The sequence below is a fragment of the Lissotriton vulgaris genome, chromosome 10, assembly GCF_964263255.1.
Source record: "Lissotriton vulgaris chromosome 10, aLisVul1.2, whole genome shotgun sequence".
Classification (NCBI taxonomy): domain Eukaryota; kingdom Metazoa; phylum Chordata; class Amphibia; order Caudata; family Salamandridae; genus Lissotriton; species Lissotriton vulgaris.
The window spans coordinates 825,990,848-826,011,644 of NC_141698.1; positions in this window are offsets into that span (position 1 = coordinate 825,990,848).

The following is a 20,797-nucleotide window of genomic DNA, read 5'->3' on the forward strand; positions in this document are numbered from 1 at the left end:
AGGATGAGTCTGGCTGAGGCGTTCTGGATCCGCTGGAGTCTCTTCTGGAGCTTGGCGGTGGTACCGGCGTAGAGGGCGTTGCCGTAGTCCAGTCGGCTGGTGACGAGGGCCTGGGTGACGGTCTTCCTGGTCTCGGTGGGGATCCACCAGAAGATCTTCCGTAGCATGCGAAGGATGTTGAAGCATGCCGAGGAGACGTTGTTGACTTGCCTGGTCATGGAGAGGGAGGAGTCCAGGGTGAAGCCCAGGTTTCGTGCATGGTCTGTCGGTTTGGGTGCAGTGCCCAGGGCGGGAGGCCACCAGGAGTCGTCCCAGGCGGAGGGAGAGGAGCCCAGGATGAGGACCTCCGTCTTGTCCGAGTTCAGTTTCAGGCGGCTGGTCGTCATCCACTCGGCTACCTCTTTCATCCCTTCGTGTAGGTTGGCTCTGGCGGCGGCGGGGTCGTTGGTCAGGGAGAGGATCAGCTGGGTGTCGTCGGCGTAGGAGATTATGCTGAGGTTGTGTTTGCGTACGATGGCCGCGAGGTTGCTCATGTAGACGTTGAAGAGGGTGGGGCTCAGAGATGATCCTTGGGGGACGCCGCAGATGACTTCGGTGGCCTCTGACTTGTACGGTGGTAGGCGGACTCTCTGTGTTCTTCCGTCGAGGAAGGAGATGATCCATTCCAGTGCCTTGTCCTGGATTCCGACGTTGCTGAGGCGCCGTACTAGGGTGCGGTGGCAGACCGTGTCGAATGCCGCGGAGAGGTCTAGGAGGATGAGGGCCGCTGTTTCTCCGTTGTCCATCAGGGCTCGGATGTCATCGGTGGCGGCGATGAGGGCGGTCTCGGTGCTGTGGTTGGCTCGGAAGCCGGACTGTGAGGGGTCGAGGGATCCGTTCGTCTCGAGGAAAGCGGCCATCTGCTTGTTGACGGTTTTCTCGATGACTTTGGCTGGAAACGGGAGGAGCGAGATGGGGCGGTAATTCTTGAGGTCGGTGGGGTCCGCTGTTGGTTTCTTGAGTAGAGCGCTGAGTTCGGCGTGTTTCCAGCTCTCAGGGAAGGTGGCGGTGTCGAAGGATGTGTTGATGATGTCTCGCAGGTGGGGTGCGATGATAGCGTCGGCCTTGTTGAAGACGTGGTGAGGGCAGGGGTCGGTCGGTGATCCGGAGTGGATGGAGTTCATCGTGCGGATGGTGTCTTCGGTGCTGATCGGGGTCCAGGCGTGGAGGGTGGTGGTGGGGGGTGGTTGTTCGGTCATGGTGTGCATTGGTTGGTTGTTGAAGCTGTTGTGTATGTCCGCGATCTTGTTGTGGAAGTATGAAGCGAGGGAGTTGCAGAGGTCTTGCGATGGGGTGATGTCGTTGTTTCCTGCGCTGGGGTTGGAAAGCTCTTTCACGATGTTGAAGAGTTCCTTGCAGTTGTGTGCGTTGTTGTCCAACCGGTCCTTGAATGCTGTTTTCTTGGCGGCGCGGATCAGCTGGTGGTGTTTCCGGGTGGCAAGTTTGAAGGAGGTCCTGTTGTCCGGTGTTGGTTCCCTTCAGGGTATTTTTAGGTTTCAGGGCTGGGTTTGGGTTTTGGGGTACAGGGGTATTTTTAGGTTTCAGGGTTGGGTTTGGGTTTTGGGGTACAGGGGTATTTTTAAGTTTCAGGGTTGGGTTTGGGTTTTGGGGTACAGGGGTATTTATAGGTTTCAGGGCTGGGTTTGGGTTTTGGGGTACAGGGGTATTTTTAGGTTTCATGGTTGGGTTTGGGTTTTGGGGCACAGGGGTATTTTTAGGTTTCAGGGTTGGGTTTGGGTTTTGGAGTACAGGGGTATTTTTAGGTTTCAGGGTTGGGTTTGGGTTTTGGGGTACAGGGGTATTTTTAGGTTTCAGGGCTGGGTTTGGGTTTTGGGGTACAGGGGTATTTTTAGGTTTCAGGGCTGGGTTTGGGTTTTGGGGTACAGGGGTATTTTTAAGTTTCAGGGTTGGGCTTGGGTTTTGGGGTACAGGGGTATTTTTAGGTTTCAGGGCTGGGTTTGGGTTTTGGGGTACAGGGGTATTTTTAGGTTTCAGGGTTGGGTTTGGGTTTTGGGGTACAGGGGTATTTTTAGGGTTCAGGGCTGGGTTTGGGTTTTGGGGCACAGGGGTATTTTTAGGTTTCAGGGCTGGGTTTGGGTTTTGGGGTACAGGGGTATTTTTAGGTTTCAGGGTTGGGTTTGGGTTTTGGGGTACAGGGGTATTTTTAGGTTTCAGGGCTGGGTTTGGGTTTTGGGGTACAGGGGTATTTTTAGGTTTCAGGGTTGGGTTTGGGTTTTGGGGTACAGGGGTATTTTTAGGTTTCAGGGCTGGGTTTGGGTTTTGGGGTACAGGGGTATTTTTAGGGTTTAGTTTTAAAGTAAATCTTTTAATTTAATTAAAAAAATTATTTTAATAATGTTATTATTTATTAATAATAGTTCTTTATTAACCCCTTCCATGCTGATGACAGAACGGTTCCGTCATCAGCTACGGGTGAGCTGTGCTGATGACGGAACCGTTCCGTCATGAGCCCGTTAGAACCTTAGAACCCTCAGCACAGCGCGAAAATTCGCGCCGCGCTGAAGGTGTTAATAATAGTTCTTTTAAAAATAAACTTAAAGTAATATATGTACAAAATAATTATTTAAAAATAATTAAATTTATTAAATTAATTAAATTTAAATTAATATTTTTTTTTTAAATAATATACTTACCTATACTTACGTTGTAATGGCATGCGTTACAATGAAGGCGGTTAGAGTTTAAACTGGTCGGTCAGACCGACTAGCTTCCGAAGGGCTCAAGAAGCATGACGGCCAGTCGGAGGCCACACAAAACCCTTTACGGATAGTGTTTCCACCGTTGGAATTACGATGTCAGCTTTTGACAGGCTTTTTATCTCAGGTTTCCTAACATAGAAAGCCTGTCGTGAAGCACATTTGGGGGCCCCCCTGCCCCCGCAGACACCAGTGGTGGGCCTGGGGGACACCTATGGTGCCCCTGAAAATATCTGCACCGTTGGTAGCCACCGTGAGGTGCCTACCACATGGTGGGGGGATTTTCAAAAACTCCCATTTCTATGTGGGAGCTTGTGCTGGGGGAAATGGGAGTTTGCGACTGCACCAAGGTGTCCGGAGCTGGATATATGATGATACAACGCATGGTATTACAACGCATGCTTTTACATCGCATTTTTTACAACGCAAAAACTTTTACAACGCATGTATTTACAACGCATGTTTTTATAACGCAGGTACCTTTACAACGCATACCATTACAACGTAAGTATTGGTAAATATATATTAATTTTATAATCGTAAATTAATTGAAAAAAGATATAATTTAATGTAATTTAATTTAATTTAATTTATATTATTTAATTTAATTTAGATTTAATTTTAATTTATTTTTACCCTGTACCGCTTAACCCAAAAACCCAAAACTGACCCTGAACCCCAAAAATACCCCTTTACCCAAAAAATAAAAACTGACCCTGAACCCTAAAAATACCCCTTTACCCAAAAACTAAAAACTGACCCTGTACCCCAAAAATACCCCTTTACCCAAAAACTAAAAACTGACCCTGAACCCCAAAAATACCCCTTTACCCAAAAACTAAAAACTGACCCTGAACCCCAAAAATACCCCTTTACCCAAAAACTAAAAACTGACCCTGTACCCCAAAAATACCCCTTTACCCAAAAACTAAAAACTGACCCTGAACCCCAAAAATACCCCTTTACCCAAAAACTAAAAACTGACCCTGAACCCCAAAAATACCCCTTTACCCAAAAACTAAAAACTGACCCTGAACCCCAAAAATACCCCTTTACCCAAAAACTAAAAACTGACCCTGAACCCCAAAAATACCCCTTTACCCAAAAACTAAAAGCTGACCCTGAACCCCAAAAATACCCCTTTACCCAAAAACTAAAAACTGACCCTGAACCCCAAAAATACCCCTTTACCCAAAAACCCAAAACTGACCCTGAACCCTAAAAATACCCCTTTACCCCAAACATTTAACATTTAAAATATAATTATATACTTACCAATACTTACGTTGTAATGGTATGCGTTGTAAAGGTACCTGCGTTGTAAAAACATGCTTTGTAAATACATGCGTTGTAAAAGTTTTTGCGTTGTAAAAGTTCCGTTGTAATGGTATGTCGTTGTAAAAGTTGCGTTGTAAGTGATGTTTCCCCCTGAGCTGGGATATCTATGGTACGGTCAGTTCTCATACTGAGATGGTAATAAGACCCAAAGTCTGGAGAAAAAAGTAAGGACAAAATAAATAACATCCAACAATTGATAGGAAGAGACAAATAGGAAGAAGCTTTTTAAGTGAAGAGGCACTTTTTTAAATGAATACTACCAAGTATACATTATAATTAAGTGTTACCAACATCTATTGGATTCTTTTTATGGAGATGAATACATTCTTTTAATTGATATGAAGTGTCAAATATTGTAATCTTTTCTTTATAGGTAACGTTAAAGAGACACAGATGTATCAAACCAAATCCAGCATTCATGGATCTTAGATCCAGATGTACATAAAAGTCAGTTTGAAGTTTCTTAAGTCCAAATGTTTGCTATTCGCAATTAGGAATTCAGAAACAGCCATGTAAAAATGTATCTTAGTCACACTTTGCGGTTCCCAGTGGTTCACAAATAGCCCTATCTCATTAATACTCCTGAGGTAGGTCTCGCTTTGTGACCTATTGGGAATGGCCTGCACTAACAGGGATGGTGGCCTTCTGTGGTCAGCAGACCACCATGTATGTGATTGCTTTTTTAATAAAGCAATTGATTTTTCAATTCAGCCTATTTTCCCTAAAGGAAAATGGGATGCATTTCAAAAATAAAATGGAAAATGTGAATGAAATAATAAAAATGGAAAGCTACCTTTTTTTTTTAGGAGCAGGCAGTGGGAGCTGGGACCACTACCTGCTCTTAAAAAATGTTGGCACCCACATTCACCAAGGGGAAGTGGTCCCCTGGGGATCCCTTCCGATTTGCATATGGATTACCATCAACGTGACGTTGACGGAAACTACAAAATGCTTTGCGGCTGCATTCCCGGTAGCAAAACATTCCTACATACCAGTAAAACTCACTATTAGGATGGGACGCCTTTAACACACCCCTTCCTAATAGCAACTCACAAATCCTATTTGCAATTCAGAAATAGGTTACCAAATTGCAAATAGGGCTTGGTACATCAAAAAAAGATCAGGCAGTTTGCGAGCAAAATAAAGCTTTGTACATATGGCCCTCAGAGTAAGAATACATTTTAAAAAAAGACTTTTTTCTATGATTTTTCAACCATCTTGATAAAAAATATCTTTGGCAGGCCACAGCACTTGTTTCAGTTGACATGTAGCTGAATACATTTTAGAAGATAAGGAAATTGTAGGAAGAGAACAATAATGGGTCTGGGTCTAGAAGAATCAGTCAACAAAGAAGGTTTATGCACAATACGATGAGCACTATTGAAATTAAGCGAAGTATTTTCTATCATGCCAACAACCTTGGGTGTTGTACTATTCAAAAACAAAATTATTTCCAATTCTTCAATCCTTCAAGGATATTGTAAATTCTTAAAGTGTTGTGCTTATTTCAATTTTGTAAATCTTGAATTTGTTTTTTGTGAGATACATTTTCCTTGGCCGATATGTCAACTTGTGTAATAACATCTTGACAATCACCAATTATTTACTCAACTGCAGACACTCTGGAGTCAGGATTAGACCATTTCTCCTATATTCTCTGGAGGGTGTTGTTAATTTACATTAAAAAGGCTTTAGAATACTAATCTCCTTCATCAAGTCCGCCAGCTTGAGCAATGAGGCAAATTTAGAGGGAGATACTTGCCTTTTATTCTCTCCCCTAGTCCATTTTTATATGGCTGGGAAACATTGTAGATTGCATTGCATTGCATTACTCATGTGACACAAAATCACCGAAAAGTATGCTATTATACCTGCTTGTCAAATTTAGAGTAATTTGGGAAAAAATACCTACTGCAATAGCATAGGGACCGAGCGCAAGCAGCTGCAGGATGCTGCTATTCCTTTCTGTGGCATTTAGCTCTCTTTTCGTGGAGCAAAATGCATCCTAAGGTCAATTTTGGATGCAAGCTTGGATTTTGCACTGAGAAAATAGCCCTAAATACAGAGTATACATTTGGGGCATTGGGATTTTACTATTTTATTTCCAGTCTGATGAACATTTCATGAAGTGCATAACTTTAGTGGGCAATTTTACTATTCTAACTTCTCTCCAATAAAGAATGGAAACGCTCATAAATACTGGGAGCTAGTTCACAGTTCTAATGCAAGTCCCACTAACTTTGGGGAAAATGCATAATCCTAGCTGGCTTATTTACTGATCCAACTCTACTTTAACGAACATTGGGGAAAATACATAGTTTGAGGAGAAGGTTAATTTACTATTGAAACTCCAGTCCCATTAATACTGGAGAAAATAATGACATTCTCTGGAGGTAAGCTGATATACTATCTTAACTCCATTTCTACAACCCTTGATGATAGACCTTAATATTTGCAGTGGAGGGACATATTTACTATTCTAACTCCAACCTAAAAAGTAGTACTATGGAATGTGCATGCATTTGAGGAGGCACATTTAGCAATGTAATTCCACTTCAACAAACATTAGATAACTTTTATACTTTTCAGGCGTAGAGAATATTTAATATTCTAACTCTTTGGGGAAGGTCTATAAAGTCTAGGCTAATTTGAGGTTTACAGCTTTTGTTGAATACAAGGAGACTCCCTCTCCACCCTTCTCCTTTGTAGGCATTGCCAAATATATTTTATATTAGGGAAACAGCCGTTACAACGCAACTATTACAACGCACTACCATTACAACGCATTTTTTACAACGCAGGATCCATTACATCGCTTGCCTTTACAACGCATGACATTACATAGCAGATGCTATTACAACGCATGCCATTATATCGTAAGTATAGGTAAGTATATATATATATTTTTTTAACAATATTTAATTTTTTTAATTAATATTAAAAATAAATAAATATATTAATGTATGTATTTTTATTTAATAAATTAAATATATTAATTTAAGTAATTTTAAAAAATAAGTATGAGCATAGGAGTATATGTTTTGGGGTACTGAGGTATATGTTTTGGGGTGTTTGGTTATTTTTAGGGTTCAGGGCTAGGTTTGGTTTTTTAGGTACAGGGGTATTTTTAGGTTTCAAGGTTGGGTTTGGGTTTTGGGGTACAGGGGTATTTTTAGGTTTCAGGGCTGGGTTTGGGGGTACAGGGGTATTTTTAGGTTTCAGGGCTGGGTTTGGGTTTTGGGGTACAGGGGTATTTTTAGGTTTCAGGGTTGGGTTTGGGTTTTGGGGTACAGGGGTATTTTTAAGTTTCAGGGTTGGGTTTGGGTTTTGGGGAACAGGGGTATTTATAGGTTTCAGGGCTGGGTTTGGGTTTTGGGGTACAGGGGTATTTTTAGGTTTCATTGTTGGGTTTGGGTTTTGGGGCACAGGGGTATTTTTAGGTTTCAGGGATGGGTTTGGGTTTTGGGGTACAGGGGTATTTTTAGGTTTCAGGGTTGGGTTTGGGTTTTGGAGTACAGGGGTATTTTTAGGTTTCAGGGTTGGGTTTGGGTTTTGGGGTACAAGGGGTATTTTTAGGTTTCAGGGCTGGGTTTGGGTTTTGGGGTACAGGGGTATTTTTAGGTTTCAGGGCTGGGTTTGGGTTTTGGGGTACAGGGGTATTTTTAAGTTTCAGGGTTGGGCTTGGGTTTTGGGGTACAGGGGTATTTTTAGGTTTTAGGGCTGGGTTTGGGTTTTGGGGTACAGGGGTATTTTTAGGTTTCAGGGTTGGGGTTGGGTTTTGGGGTACAGGGGTATTTTTAGGGTTCCGGGCTGGGTTTGGGTTTTGGGGCACAGGGGTATTTTTAGGTTTCAGGGCTGGGTTTGGGTTTTGGGGTACAGGGGTATTTTTAGGTTTCAGGGTTGGGTTTGGGTTTTGGGGTACAGGGGTATTTTTAGGTTTCAGGGCTGGGTTTGGGTTTTGGGGTACAGGGGTATTTTTAGGTTTCAGGGTTGGGTTTGGGTTTTGGGGTACAGGGGTATTTTTAGGTTTCAGGGCTGGGTTTGGGTTTTGGGGTACAGGGGTATTTTTAGGGTTTAGTTTTAAAATAAATCTTTTAATTTAATTTAAAAAATTATTTTAATAATTTTATTATTTATTAATAATAGTTCTTTATTAATAATAGTTCTTTTAAAAATAAACTTAAAGTAATATATGTACAAAATAATTATTTAAAAATAATTAAATTTATTAAATTAATTAAATTTAAATTAATAATTTTTTTAAAAATAATATACTTACCTATACTTGCGTTGTAATGGCATGCGTTACAATGAAGGCGGTTAGAGTTTAAACTGGTCGGTCAGACCGACTAGCTTCCGAAGGGCTCAAGAAGCATGACGGCCAGTCGGAGGCCACACAAAACCCTTTACGGATAGTGTTTCCACCGTTGGGATTACGATGTCAGCTTTTGACAGGCTTTTTATCTCAGGTTTCCTAATATAGAAAGCCTGTCGTAAAGCACATTTGGGGGCCCCCCTGCCCCCGCAGACACCAGTGGTGGGCCTGGGGGACACCTATGGTGCCCCTGAAAATATCTGCACCGTTGGTAGCCACCGTGAGGTGCCTACCACATGGTGGGGGGATTTTCAAAAACTCCCATTTCTATGTGGGAGCTTGTGCTGGGGGAAATGGGAGTTTGCGACTGCACCAAGGTGTCCTGAGCTGGATATATGATGATACAACGCATGTTAATACAATGCATGCTTTTACATCGCATTTTTTAGAACGCAAAAACTTTTACAACGCATGTATTTACAACGCATGTTTTTACAACGCAGGTACCTTTACAACGCATACCATTACAACGTAAGTATTGGTAAATATATATTAATTTTATAATCGTAAATTAATTGAAAAAAGATATAATTTAATGTAATTTAATTTAATTTAATTTATAATAATTAATTTAATTTAAATTTAATTTTAATTTATTTTTACCCTGTACCCCTTAACCCAAAAACCCAAAACTGACCCTGAACCCCAAAAATACCCCTTTACCCAAAAAATAAAAACTGACCCTGAACCCCAAAAATACCCCTTTACCCAAAAACTAAAAGCTGACCCTGAACCCTAAAAATACCCCTTTACCGAAAAACTAAAAACTGACCCTGTACCCCAAAAATACCCCTTTACCCAAAAACTAAAAACTGACCCTGAACCCCAAAAATACCCCTTTACCCAAAAACTAAAAACTGACCCTGAACCCCAAAAATACCCCTTTACCCAAAAACTAAAAACTGACCCTGAACCCCAAAAATACCCCTTTACCCAAAAACTAAAAACTGACCCTGTACCCCAAAAATACCCCTTTACCCAAAAACTAAAAACTGACCCTGAACCCCAAAAATACCCCTTTACCCAAAAACTAAAAACTGACCCTGAACCCCAAAAATACCCCTTTACCCAAAAACTAAAAACTGACCCTGAACCCCAAAAATACCCCTTTACCCAAAAACTAAAAACTGACCCTGAACCCCAAAAATACCCCTTTACCCCAAAACTAAAAACTGACCCTGAACCCCAAAAATACCCCTTTACCCAAAAACTAAAAACTGACCCTGAACCCCAAAAATACCCCTTTACCCAAAAACTAAAAGCTGACCCTGAACCCCAAAAATACCCCTTTACCCAAAAACTAAAAACTGACCCTGAACCCCAAAAATACCCCTTTACCCAAAAACCCAAAACTGACCCTGAACCCTAAAAATACCCCTTTACCCCAAACATTTAACATTTAAAATATAAATATATACTTACCAATACTTACGTTGTAATGGTATGCGTTGTAAAGGTACCTGCGTTGTAAAAACATGCTATGTAAATACATGCGTTGTAAAAGTTTTTGCGTTGTAAAAGTTCCGTTGTAATGGTATGTCGTTGTAAAAGTTGCGTTGTAAGTGATGTTTCCCCCTGAGCTGCGATATCTATGGTACGGTCAGTTCTCATACTGAGATGGTAATAAGACCCAAAGTCTGGAGAAAAAAGTAAGGACAAAATAAATAACATCCAACAACTGATAGGAAGAGACAATTAGGAAGAAGCTTTTTAAGCGAAGAGGCACACTTTTAAATGAATACTACCAAGTATACATTATAATTAAGTGTTACCAACATCTATTGGATTCTTTTTATGGAGATGAATACATTCTTTTAATTGATATGAAGTGTCAAATATTGTAATCTTTTCTTTATAGGTAACGTTAAAGAGACACAGATGTATCAAACCAAATCCAGCATTCATGGATCTTAGATCCAGATGTACATAAAAGTCAGTTTGAAGTTTCTTAAGTCCAAATGTTTGCTATTCGCAATTAGGAATTCAGAAACAGCAATGTAAAAATGTATCTTAGTCACACTTTGCGGTTCCCAGTGGGTCGCAAATAGCCCTATCTCATTAATATTCCTGAGGTAGGTCTCGCTTTGTGACCTATTGGGAATGGCCTGCACTAACAGGGATGGTGGCCTTCTGTGGTCAGCAGACCACCATGTATGTGATTGCTTTTTTAATAAAGCAATTGATTTTTCAATTCAGCCTATTTTCCCTAAAGGAAAATGGGATGCATTTCAAAAATAAAATGGAAAATGTGAATGAAATAATAAAAATGGAAAGCTACCTTTTTTTTTTTAGGAGCAGGCAGTGGGAGCTGGGACCACTACCTGCTCTTAAAAAATGTTGGCACCCACATTCACCAAGGGGAAGTGGTCCCCTGGGGATCCCTTCCGATTTGCATATGGATTACCATCAACGTGACGTTGACGGAAACTACAAAATGCTTTGCGGCTGCATTCCCGGTAGCAAAACATTCCTACATACCAGTAAAACTCACTATTAGGATGGGACGCCTTTAACACACCCCTTCCTAATAGCAACTCACAAATCCTATTTGCAATTCAGAAATAGGTTACCAAATTGCAAATAGGGCTTGGTACATCAAAAAAAGATCAGGCAGTTTGCGAGCAAAATAAAGCTTTGTACATATGGCCCTCAGAGTAAGAATAAATCTAAAAAAAAGACTTTTTTCTATGATTTTTCAAACATCTTGATAAAAAATATCTTTGGCAGGCCACAGCACTTGTTTCAGTTGACATGTAGCTGAATACATTTTAGAAGATAAGGAAATTGTAGGAAGAGAACAATAATGGGTCTGGGTCTAGAAGAATCAGTCAACAAAGAAGGTTTATGCACAATACGATGAGCACTCTTGACATTAAGCGAAGTATTTTCTATCATGCCAACAACCTTGGGTGTTGTACTATTTAAAAACAAAATTATTTCCAATTCTTCAATCCTTCAAGGATATTGTAAATTCTTAAAGTGTTGTGCTTATTTCAATTTTGTAAATCTTGAATTTGTTTTTTGTGAGATACATTTTCCTTGGCCAATATGTCAACTTGTGTAATAACATCTTGACAATCACCAATTATTTACTCAACTGCAGACACTCTGGAGTCAGGATTATACCATTTCTCCTATATTCTCTGGAGGGTGTTGTTAATTTACATTAAAAAGTCTTTAGAATACTAATCTCCTTCATCAAGTCCTCCAGCTTGAGCAATGAGGCAAATTTAGTGGGAGATACTTGCCTTTTATTCTATCCCCTAGTCCATTTTTATATGGCTGGGAAACATTGTAGATTGCATTGCATTGCATTACTCATGTGACACAAAATCACCGAAAAGTATGCTATTATACCTGCTTGTCAAATTTAGAGTAATTTGGGAAAAAATACCTACTGCAATAGCATAGGGACCGAGCGCAAACAGCTGCAGGATGCTGCTATTCCTTTCTGTGGCATTTAGCTCTCTTTTCGTGGAGCAAAATGCATCCTAAGGTCAATTTTGGATGCAAGCTTGGATTTTGCACTGAGAAAATAGCCCTAAATACAGAGTATACATTTGGGGCATTGGGATTTTACTATTTTATTTCCAGTCTGATGAACATTTCATGAAGTGCATAAATTTAGTGGGCAAATTTACTATTCTAACTTCTCTCCAATAAAGAATGGAAACGCTCATAAATACTGGGAGCTTTTTCACAGTTCTAATGCAAGTCCCACTAACTTTGGGGAAAATGCATAATCCTAGATGGATTATTTACTGATCCAACTCTACTTTAACGAACATTGGGGAAAATACATAGTTTGAGGGGAAGGTTAATTTACTATTGAAACTCCAGTCCCATTAATACTGGAGAAAATAATGACATTCTCTGGAGGTAAGCTGATATACTATCTTAACTCCATTTCTACAACCCTTGATGATAGACCTTAATATTTGCAGTGGAGGGACATATTTACTATTCTAACTCCAACCTAAAAAGTAGTACTATGGAATGTGCATGCATTTGAGGAGGCACATTTAGCAATGTAATTCCACTTCAACAAACATTAGACAACTTTTATACTTTTCAGGCGTAGAGAATATTTAATATTCTAACTCTTTGGGGAAGGTCTATAAAGTCCAGGCTAATTTGAGGTTTTCAGCTTTTGTTGAATACAAGGAGACTCCCTCTCCACCCTTCTCCTTTGTAGGCATTGCCAAATATATTTTATATTAGGGAAACAGCCGTTACAACGCAACTATTACAACGCACTACCATTACAACGCATTTTTTACAACACAGGATCCATTACATCGCATGCCTTTACAACGCATGACATTACATAGCAGATGCTATTACAACGCATGCCATTATAACGTAAGTATAGGTAAGTACATAATTTTTTTTTTTTACAATATTTAATTTGTTTAATTATTATTAAAAATAAATAAATATATTATTTATGTATTTTTATTTAATAAATTAAATATATTAATGTAGGTAATTTTAAAAAATAAGTATGAGTATAGGAGTATATGTTTTGGGGTACTGAGGTATATGTTTTGGGGTGTTTGGTTATTTTTAGGGTTCAGGGCTAGGTTTGGTTTTTTAGGTACAGGGGTATTTTTAGGTTTCAAGGTTGGGTTTGGGTTTTGGGGTACAGGGGTATTTTCAGGTTTCAGGGGCGGGTTTGGGGGTACAGGGGTATTTTTAGGTTTCAGGGCTGGGTTTGGGTTTTGGGGTACAGGAGTATTTTTAACTTTCAGGGTTGGGTTTGGGTTTTGGGGTGCAGGGGTATTTATAGGTTTCAGGGCTGGGTTTGGGGGTACAGGGGTATTTTTAGGTTTCAGGGTTGGGTTTGGGTTTTGGGGTACAGGGGTATTTTTAGGGTTCATGGCTGAGTTTGGGTTTTGGGGTACAGGGGTATTTTTAGGTTTCAGGGCTGGGTTTGGGTTTTGGGGTACAGGGGTATTTTTAGGTTTCAGGGCTGGGTTTGGGTTTTGGGGTACAGGGGTATTTTTAGGTTTCAGGGTTGGGTTTGGGTTTCGGGGTACAGGGGTATTTTTAAGTTTCAGGGTTGGGTTTGGGTTTTGGGGTACAGGGGTATTTTTAAGTTTCAGGGTTGGGTTTGGGTTTTGGGGTACAGGGGTATTTTTAGGTTTCAGGGTTGGGTTTGGGTTTTGGGGTACAGGGGTATTTTTAGGTTTCAGGGCTGGGTTTGGGTTTTGGGGTATAGGGGTATTTTTAGGAATCAGGGCTGGGTTTGGGTTTCGGGGTACAGGGGTATTTTTAGGTTTCAGGGTTGGGTTTGGGTTTTGGGGTACAGGGGTATTTATAGGTTTCAGGGCTGGGTTTGGGTTTTGGGGTACAGGGGTATTTTTAGGTTTCATTGTTGGGTTTGGGTTTTGGGGCACAGGGGTATTTTTAAGTTTCAGGGTTGGGTTTGGGTTTTGGGGTACAGGGGTATTTTTAAGTTTCAGGGTTGGGCTTGGGTTTTGGGGTACAGGGGTATTTTTAGGTTTCAGGGCTGGGTTTGGGTTTTGGGGTACAGGGGTATTTTTAGGTTTCAGGGTTGGGTTTGGGTTTTGGGGTACAGGGGTATTTTTAGGTTTCAGGGCTGGGTTTGGGTTTTGGGGTACAGGGGTATTTTTAGGTTTCAGGGCTGGGTTTGGGTTTCGGGGTACAGGGGTATTTTTAGGTTTCAGGGTTGGGTTTGGGTTTCGGGGTACAGGGGTATTTTTAAGTTTCAGGGTTGGGCTTGGGTTTTGGGGTACAGGGGTATTTTTAGGTTTCAGGGCTGGGTTTGGGTTTTGGGGTACAGGGGTATTTTTAGGTTTCAGGGTTGGGTTTGGGTTTTGGGGTACAGGGGTATTTTTAGGGTTCAGCGCTGGGTTTGGGTTTTGGGGCACAGGGGTATTTTAAGGTTTCAGGGCTGGGTTTGGGTTTTGGGGTACAGGGGTATTTTTAGGTTTCAGGGTTGGGTTTGGGTTTTGGGGTACAGGGGTATTTTTAGGTTTCAGGGCCGGGTTTGGGTTTTGGGGTACAGGGGTATTTTTAGGTTTCAGGGTTGGGTTTGGGTTTTGGGGTACAGGGGTATTTTTAGGTTTCAGGGCTGGGTTTGGGTTTTGGGGTACAGGGGTATTTTTAGGGTTTAGTTTTAAAATAAATCTTTTAATTTAATTAAAAAAATTAATTTTAATAATTTTATTATTTATTAATAATAGTTCTTTATTAATAATAGTTCTTTTAAAAATAAACTTAAAGTAATATATGTACAAAATAATTATTTGAAAATAATTTAATTTATTAAATTAATTAAATTTAAATTAATAATTTTTTTTTAAAATAATATACTTACCTATACTTACGTTGTAATGGCATGCGTTGTAATAGCATCTGCTATGTAATGTCATGCGTTGTAAAGGCATGCGATGTAATGGATCCTGCGTTGTAAAAAATGCGTTGTAACGGTGTGTGTTGTAAAAGTTGGCGTTGTAACGTCATACATCTGTTATATTATATTGACAGGTAGAGTAGAAGAGTGAATAGGAAAGTTTGAGACATCGCATCGGGTCTTCAGACCATGGCTGGGTCCCCAATATTCCAGTATTTGTAGATTATGGATGGGTAGCCTGGAAGAGATATGTATATATGAGGCCCTAAAGTAGAAGGATCCTCAAATTTCTGGAGGATGTGCAAATTCACAAGCGGACTCAATGGGATTTGAGGATCCTCAATAAATCTCGTTAGAGTTAACCCTCTAATTCACTAAATGAACCTTAGCTCAACCTCCTAGTAGCTATGGCAGAGAGCAAACCAACTTAATTTATGGATTGCATCTGCATGTATCAAAACAGTAACAATGTTGAAATGATATGACAATCTATAAAAATCCCAAATTGAAACCGTAAAAATGAATAAACAAAATGACATGAAAATAACAAAATTAAAATAAGGGAACTAGAAGATATGCATTTGCTAATGTTTTAAGACGAAATAGCATCAAGAAGCAGAAAGTGCAAGTGCAAAAGATAGTCAATGGTCGATGTAAACTGGAACCTAGGCACAATTTGAGGCTTACCTAGATGGAGCCTGGGTCAATCCATCCTGGGGTTCTTCCTGGTCAAAGATTTTACCTTCTGACTTTAATCCTTGAAGTTCCAACCTACCAAAGAAGTATACTTCTAAAGCCCTTCCCCCCAGGACCACGCAGGAGGCACTTAGAGACTCACGGAGGGTCAGGCAGAGGCCAACAAAAGGGTGCCCCATCCAGTTCCAGTTCCCATTGCAGGAAAGGCCTCTCGTGGATTGTTATATCCCTTTCGCTTCAACAAAAGTCAGCATTATGACCCTTGGAGTCTACTTATATGTGCTGGGTACAAGAGAGAGCAGGTCCAGTCTTTCAGATTGCAGATAGCTGGTGATTCTCCTCAGTTTCAAGTGTGCCCAGAAGTGGGTGTCTAGAGATGCCCTATTAATGCCTGGCTTGACTTCTGGGCACAACCTAGCCAATGAACTAAAAGTTACCTGGGCCCGCCCTAGCCACTTTGGGCATTTTCAAGCAGGTGAAAGTCTTCGACCATACTATACTTGGGCTCGGAGCGCTAGATGTGTCTGTGGGGAGTCTGCTATTGTATTCCTAGTGTCCTCCCACACCTAACATTAATATCCAGTTTTAGGAAAACACTATACCCACAATAATAGCAGAGAAATAAGTCTGGTAAAAAAAAGAAAGTTTCCCCAGCAACCAGACAGTGAATGCAGAATTATTTTGCCATCCTTTTTCCATTCGTGTCAAGGACTTCTACAGAGTTGAGTTATATGTAATACCTATAGACACAAGTCTGATGGGACAAATGAGATCCTTCAGCAACCAAACAGTGGATGCACAAGCACTATCTTGTCATCGTATTCTCTGCCTTTCAACTGCACCCTAAAGTGTTATATGTGCACCCAGCAGACCTGTCAAACAAGCATTGACTCTCAAGCAGGATGTGACACTGTAATGTAAAATAAGATGCTCACAGCCCCAACACTGCATAGTTGGTGACGTTCAGAGGAATCTTCTCTTCCTACTCAGGTCAGCCCATTTTTCGCTCCTGCTAAACATTTCAGACCTTCACAACTATACAAATTCTAATCCTTGCTGGAGAAGTTTGAAAGCGAGTGCAAATGAGCATCCAGGAACTTCAAGCAGGGAAAAGGTAACTATATGTAAATGTAAATGTATTTGAGCGTATATAGCGCACAGCTACCCACAAAGGGTTTCCCGGCGCTTGCTTAGGGAACCCGTCCTGGTATTCCCCTGTGAGATAACCCCGGCAGGGTATCCACAAGGTGAAAGCCAGGCATCCCACCGCGAGGGGCCGTTGTGGAGATTAAGCAAGCTATTGCCCAGAGTCGCAGAGTGACACTGAATTTAATTATTAATAACTATTTAAAATAGTTGTTCAGGAAATCCCATTCTTGAAATACAATATTAGGATTTTAATCTGTAATCTTGTTTTCTACATATGACAGCTTGGCCTGAGTCAGTGTGGATCACAAGACCTACATAGTGGTGATTTATTAATATTTTAAAAGGAGGTTTTGACCTGTCAAATGGGTTTATTTTGATAGATCGGATTGCAGTGTTTAAACCGCCACTACCAGATTACAATGGTAGGCCTAAAGCCATGTTTTACACTGTCACTTTAGTGGATTGCGCAATAGGTGCTACAGTCAACTAGTGTGTTACAGACTTGGGTAACATTTTTTGCCATATAATAGGGACCTATAGCTAAACTAAATATACCAATTAGGAATATGCCAATTCTACCATTTTCAAAAGGCAAGTGCAGGTACTTTACTACTGGTTATTAGGGTTAAAGTGCTCAGATTACTCGGACTGTTCAATTTTGACCTGCCTCACTTTCTAGTTGAATTGCTGCTGGGGGGTTAACATTCTAGTAGCTACCTTCATTACCCTTAAATAGTTGATGCTAGTGCGGACGCGATGCTCAGCTTCTGGCAAGCTAAAGTGTTTTTACCCGCATTTGCTGTACTTTGACAAGTATTTTAAACTAGATGACTTACAGTTTGTAGTTTTAACTTACGCCGTATCCTACTTTCGGTACCACCGCAGTCACTTGGACTGTTTGATGCGGAGAAAGCTTCCTTTTTAACCTGCGTCACTTCCTAGTTGAATTTCCGCCATAGGGGATTGGTGTTCTAGTAGCTACCCTCATTACTCATTACTAGCCAATGCCAGTGCAGGCAGTGGGTACAACGCTGACACACCGAAGGCACACTAAAGGCATGTCTTTCCGTGCCCAAATGTTGCCCAGAAACAGAACCCCTGCTCTTTTGGTGGACAAGGTCTATAACTCTGCTAGGTTATGTTACTCTCCAACAGCCTTGCATCAGCTAGGCAACTCTAACACAACTAAAACTATATCAGGAATATACTGTACCTGTCGCTCTTGAGGAGCCTTTGGCCTGTCCCCAATGTCAATTTGAGTCCAGCTATGACTCTCTCATTATTCCTGCTGAAAACACGTCTGATTATACAAACAATGATAATATTACAACAGTTTCTCTAAGTTCATTTGTAGCTATATCTCCTTTATTGCCACAACAGGAAGTCTATCCTTTTAACTCTAAGATTGGACAATTTATTTTTAGCTTCCTCTGCAATGTTGGAGCTTTATCTGAACACTCTACAGAAATCTGGGATCTTATCACATCTTTGAACCCGGATGTTTGCTTCCTCACGAAAACAGAGCTAAATACCACTAGCTTACATGCAATACACTGGCAATTCCAGAAAACTACACATATTGAGAGTAGATAGAGACTCAAAAATGGGTTGTGTTATTGCCATTGCCTTGAAAAATCAGTTTCTGAGGGCATGGAATCAGGCAATTTGAAAATTGAACTCTCTCCAACTGAATGTTGGAAAGATGCACTTTATAGCCACTGCCAGGCCCCAAAAAAGTTTCAGCCAATGCTTAGTAGCAGCTTTTGCAACCTACGTACTAGCTACCCAACATTTCCTTTTAGTGGGTGATATCAGTTACCATGGTGAAGACCTATCCAATGAAGAGTTTGCTTAGCTCATTGCTGATCTGGGTCTGCAAAAATATATTAAAGAGCCCACTCATTAAGCAGGCCACATGCTGGACTTAATGTTACATGAAATGTGACTCTATGCTCTCTTACCTCTTACATAGACAGACCACTGTGTGGTCCCCTTTTAGTTCCCACAACTAAACGACATGGTGAGAAATAAATCAGACAATAAGGCAGCAAGCTTAGCTGGCTTCCTTGTTGGAAATTTTTAAACCAGTTTCAGGAGCAATTGATTTAGATGGTAATCTTGAAACCTGATTAGAACAAGGCCTTAATAGCGGCTTTTCATAATATTGCTCCACTGTAAAGCAACGTTAACATCAAAGGACGACCACCAGCTCTTGGTACACCATGAAGTTGAAGCAAGAAACATCGTTTTTCAAAAAACTAGAGAGAAGATGCTGAAGAACAAAACTGTTAGGAGACAAAGATATCGATAGTGTCCTTTTCCAGATATCATAATAATATAAAATCCACTCTGAAGAGTTACCTTGCAAAACAAATCGAACAGGGATGCAGTTCGTCAAAAGTACTATTTAAAATCTTAAATGATTTCACCAATCCCTAGGCCTGCACACAATCAACCCTTGCATCGTAAGAAATATGTGATTACCTTGCTGACTTCTTCAAGGATAAAATACAACAGATATGTCAGAACCTTACTGCCCTGCAGTAGAGGACATTGATGCTAAAAGGACTAGTGTAGTCTTGTCAAAGGGTAACTTCAGCCTAGGAAAGTTTGAACCCTTATCTCTTGAGCAGGTCCAGAAGTCCCTAGAAAAGGGGAAATCCTGATCCCCTCTAGACCCTTGCCTGCCCAGGATTATGGCCTTACTTTCCAACCAGCTTGATCCCACAATTCAGACACTGTTGAAACGTGGAATCAGGGCCTATTCCTTTAGAGTGGAAATCTGCATATCGCCCTTAAAAAAAGCCAATATTGATCCCAATATTATATCCAATTGCCATCCAATATCACTGCAACCCCTATTAGGTAAACTTCTAGAGGGTCTAATGAATAACCAACTAACAGCCTATCTTGAGACAGCACTATTGGCTGTCACTGACTCAGTAAGACTCCCGCTCGATGCGGGGGTTCCAGCAATGTTAGTGCTGCTGGAGTTCCCCACAGCTGGTGATACTGTATAGGACCCAAGGTTGCTGCAGAGACTACAAGAGATAGGGATCCATGGGACAACCTATATATGTCTTCAAAAAAATTTGGGGAAATAGAAAGCAAACCATTGCTCTTTGCCCATTTGAATGCTGCAATATGCAGATTGACAAGGGTGTACCACTGTCTGAAAGGGTTTTGTTTTGACTTATACTGGGTGCTCCATTATGTCTGGACAAAGCTATACCTCTCTGAAGAGCTCTAATTAGAGCAAACCACTGTGTCATGGGTTGCTTTAACTCATTTCAGGTTGGCTTGAGTTGGTATTTTCCCATTTCTAAGCTATAATACTGTGCCTGGAGTGATAAATGGCTTTTGTCATTTTACAGCTCGGCAAGGACAGCACTGTTAGTCCTATGCTTAAAGACTTTGCTGTAGAAATGGCAAAAGACTTTGTCCTTTTCTTTTTTTTTTTAACAAATCTTTATTGAGATTTTAGCCCTTCTTTTTTTTACAACGTGGCTACCCCCCTCCCCCCCCCAACAACCCCTCTTCCCGGTACAGGGTGCATTTTGAAATATTTGAAAATTAACAATAAAAATAAAGAGTTATAAAGAAAATTGGAAAAATACAGGCTTCGAAGAGTAAAAAACAAAGCAAAAAGAAATACATAATAACATTACTAGAGCACTCGATACATCTCGACCTAGTTAGTCTATGCTGGGTTCCCTAGCCATAATCTAACTGGTTCCCAAATTTTCAATCCCTTTACTTTTTTTCTGATACCTTTCCGGCTATAAATGGAAATTTTGGGATTATATGTTGCTAAGAAGCGCATCAGCCACTGTTGAAATGTGGGTGGGCATTGGTCCAGCCATGCAGAGGTTAAACAGATTATAAAGACTGCCATGGCAATATATATGAGTCCCTGCATGGCAATAGGTCTAGTAGCTTTATCTACCCCTAGCACGATTTCTGCTATGCTGATCTCTATATCAACTTTGAATATTTCCGATAGGCAGTTGGAGACTTCTCGTTTAAAATTATCTAAAGTACAACATGTCGCCAACATATGTATCAAATCGGCTTTAGGTCTATTGCATCTGGGGCAGAGAGTCC